Below are 4,365 nucleotides of genomic sequence, written 5' to 3' on the forward strand. Positions count from 1 at the left end.
ACTTTGCCAACAAAGGTCCATCTAGTCAAGGCTATGGTTTTTCCAGTGGTCATGTATGGATGTGAGAGTTGGATTATAAAGAAAGCTGAGCACAGAAGAGTTGATGCTTTTGAACTGTGGTGTTGGAGAAGACTCTTGAGAGTCCCTTGGACTGCAAGGAGATCCAACCAGTCCATCCTAAAGGAGATCAGTCCTGGGTGTTCATTGGAAGGACTGATGTTGAAGCTGAGACTCCAATATTTTGGCCACCTGATGCGAAGAGCTGACTCATTTGAAAAGACCCTGATGTTGGGAAAGATTGAGGGCAGGCGGAGAAGGGCACGACAGAGGATGAGATGGTTGGATGGCATGACTGACTCAATGGACATGAGTTTGGGTGGACTCCGAGAGTTGGTGATGGACAGAGGCCTGGCATGCTGCAATTCATGGAGTTGCAAAGAGTTGGACATGACTGAGCGACTGAACTGAAATGATCACGTTTAAGATTTGTGCACTTTATGCTTAAATAAAATAGGGAGAAAAGACAAAAACAAAATCAGCAATGAATGATATTTGCAATAGCATTAACTATTAAATACTGAAAATTAAACCTGACAAAAGATGTACAAAACATATACATTGAGAATTACAAAATGTTGCTGAGAGATATCAAAGAACACTTAAACAAATGGAGAAATATTCTATGTTCATGAATATGAGACCCAATATTAAAATGTCAGGTCTTCCCAAATTGATCTATTGATTCAACCTGATCGCAGTCAAAATCTCAAAGACTTTTTCCATTTTATAAGTCGACAAACTGATTCTGAAATTCAAATGGAGATGTAAAAGACTCAGAATGGCCAAATAACAGGGTTGGAGAATTAACACTAGCTGATTTCAGCACATCCACCTTGTGTGTTGGTACAAAGACAGACAAATCAATAGCAAAGAAAAGAGAGTCCCTAAGTAGAATCACATGAATATATACAACCGATTTGCAACAAAGGTCCAAAAGTAATTCAGGGCAGAAAAGATTGTTGAATAAGTCTTCTTGGACTTTTCAATTGAAAAGGTTGATCTTTTCAACAAATTTGATATAAAAAGGAAAAAAAAGTGAACTTCAATTCATACCTTGCATCATCTACAAAAACTAACTTAAAATGGATTCTGGACCTAAATGTTAAAACTGTAAAACTTCTAGAAAAAAACATGTCTGTGTCCTTGGGTTAAACAAAGATTTCTTAAATACAACACCAAAAGCATGCTCCATAAAAGAAGTTGATATGAGACTTTACCAAAATTTAAAAGTTTCTGCACTTTGAAGATACTTGCAAGTCATATATCTGATGAAGAGCTTGTATTCAGAATAGAGTTCTCAAAACTCAGTGATAAGAAAACAACAGTATTTTTAAATGGGCAAGAAAACTGAACAACCAAGTCATCAAAGAAGATATATAGATTCCAAATAAGCTGATGAAAATTGCTCAAAATTATTAGTCATTAGGGAAATATAAATCAAAGCCACAATGAGATATAACTACACACCCATTAAAAAGGCAAAAAAATAAAAGACCATGTAAAAGAAAATGTAGAGCAGATGAAAGCCTCATATACTGCTGAATGTAAGATCATACAACCATCATATGATTTAAGCAGGCCACTCCTCGGTACTTGTCCAACAGATATGAAAATACATATCCAATATAAAAATTTGTACAAGAATATTCATAACAGCTTTAATGATAATAGCTGAAAACCAGAAAACAACCCAAATGTCCATTTACAGATGAATGGATACACTGCAGTATATCCATGTAACATAGACTAAAATACTCAGCAATAAAAGAAATAATATGCTGAAACAGACTACAACAGGCATGAACCTGAAAAGAATTATGCTAAGTGAAACAAGCTAGACAAAAAAATAGCACATAGTGTATGATTCCATTTACATAAAATCCTAGAAAATACAAACTAATATGCAGAGACAGCAGATCAGCAGGAAGGGACTGGTTACAGACGGGCACAAGAAAATTTTAGGGTAGTGTTCACTGAACATGAGTAGTTTCACTACTCGATTAGTGATGATTTCATGAGTTTATACTATTTAAATATGTGCCATTTATTGTATGTCAGTTATAGCTCAAAAACTATAAAACAAGTTTGCAGCTACAGATAAGAACAGACAGTCATAGGCACATAGATGGTGGTTAGCAGCTTGAGAACATGAACATGAAAATAGGTAAGAACATGTAGCTTAGTCATGTATTTAATAAATACTGAGTAACTACTATGTGGAGATACTGTGCTAGAGACCAGGTGGGTACTAAAATGACTACAGTCTTGACTTTTTATAATGTAGTGTTGGAATCATACATATCACCAGTCAGTTATTATAGTATCAGTTCAATTCAGTTCAGTCCCTCAGTCGTATCGGACTCTGTGACCCCATGAATCGCAGCACGCCGGGCCTCCCCCTGTCCATCACCAACTCCCAGAGTTCACTGAAACTCATGTCCATCAACTCAGTGATGCCATCCAGCCATCTCATCCTCTGTCGTCCCCTTCTCCTGCCCCCAATCCCTTCCAGCATCAGAGTCTTTTCCAATGAGTCAACTCTTCGCATGAGGTGGCCAAAGGACTGGAGTTTCAGCTTTAGCATCAGTCCTTCCAAAGAACGCGGCTGTGCTTTGCTGGAGCAGCTGTGAAGAGATACCCCATGTCCAAGGTAAGAGAAACCCAAGTAAGACGGTAGGTGTTGCGAGAGGCATCAGAGGGCAGACACGCAAACCATAATCACAGAAAACTAATCAATCTAATCACACGGACCACAGCCTTGTCTAACTCAGTGGAACTAAGCCATGCCATGTGGGGCCACCCAAGATGGGAGGGTCATGGTGGAGAGGTCTGACAGAATGTGGTCTACTGGAGAAGGGAATGGCAGACCACTTCAGTATTCTTGCCTTGAGAACCCCATGAACAGTAGGAAAAGTATTATAGTATAATCTGCCCAAATGAGAGAAACTAAAGGGCTCTCTGGGAATTCTCTGGTGGTCCAGTGGTTAGGACTCCGTGCTTCCCTGATGGAGGCCTGGGTTCGATCCCTGGTTGGGGAAATAAGATCCTGCATACTGTATTGTGTGGCTAAAAATATATGTTAAAAATTTTAAAAGGGCTTTATGACAGTAGTGTGGAATTTTTAAGAACTCAGAGACAGCTCTCAGAGGAAGTAATATCTAAGCTGAGGCCTGAAGAACAGATGGGTGTTAGCCAAATAGAATGAGAGCCACGGTACCAAGCGGGGTGACAGCACGTGCAGAGGCCCAGAAAGTAAAGAGAGCACACAGAGTTGGGAAGTCCAGCCCCATCAGACCCTCTAATTTCGTGTTCTGATTTTCTGTTTTCCCTAAATTAAGGCCCCCTCACCCATCCAATCACCAAGCTGTGTATCCCACAGAAATCTGGGTTTGCCCTGAAAGAGGGTATCAGTCATTCTTTGGGGTAGCCAATCACATAAATTGGTAGTTAACACAAGGAGTCAAGGAAGGACTTGCTTATTCTTTCTGGATGAAGCAGCGCTTGTTTCAAGATCAGATTTTTGAAGCAGTAGAGACAGCGGTACAGAGTTCAGTGTTCAGGTGCTTTGCCAACAGTGGCTACAGGTAGACCAGTTGTGCGGTACAGTTTTGTGATTTGTTCTTAGCTATGTGACTTAGATTGACCCTTATTCTCTAGTCTTTCTATTCTGTGAACTGCACAATATTCTTCTGATGAAGTTTCTTTTATACTGAAAACCAGAATCCATCTCTGTTGCTGAAGACCAGGAACCTAAACTGACAGTTTGGTGTTCAGAAGTGTGATGCTACAGAGCACATTCTGGTATGTATAACCAGGCGGATGAAAGAGGCAGGATGGGGGACCCTGAAGATGCAACACACAAGGGGAAAGGGTGACCCTGAGATAGGACATCAAACTTGCACCATCAAGAAATGTGTGCTAAAGCTGAGACGGCTTGGGAAGGGATTTCTCCCCAGTGCTCATACTAGGTGTGGCTGTGGAAGACAAGAAACCAGGGAGCCACAGCTGGTCTGAAAAAAGAGGACTGCATCACCTCAAAAGATCCCAGTCATGAAACTGGGTCAAGCAACTGGATGAAACTTTGGCTGATCTCACAGCTCCAGGAAACATGAGAGAAATCATGTTTCCTGTAGATGTGAGCATTTTTGGAAGTACATGTATGGGCTCTACCATTCCTCCCTTATTCCTTGCTGTGGAGCCCAATTTTGCTTGACTGCCTATCTCCCCAACACATTGACTAACTCATCCATGGTAATCCTGCATCCTTGGCCAGCCGTGGTTAGCCTTAGGAAGGAGTATATGACC

This window comes from Bison bison, unplaced genomic scaffold, assembly GCF_000754665.1.
Source record: "Bison bison bison isolate TAMUID 2011002044 unplaced genomic scaffold, Bison_UMD1.0 scf7180017864232, whole genome shotgun sequence".
In the NCBI taxonomy this organism is placed as follows: Eukaryota; Metazoa; Chordata; class Mammalia; order Artiodactyla; family Bovidae; genus Bison; species Bison bison.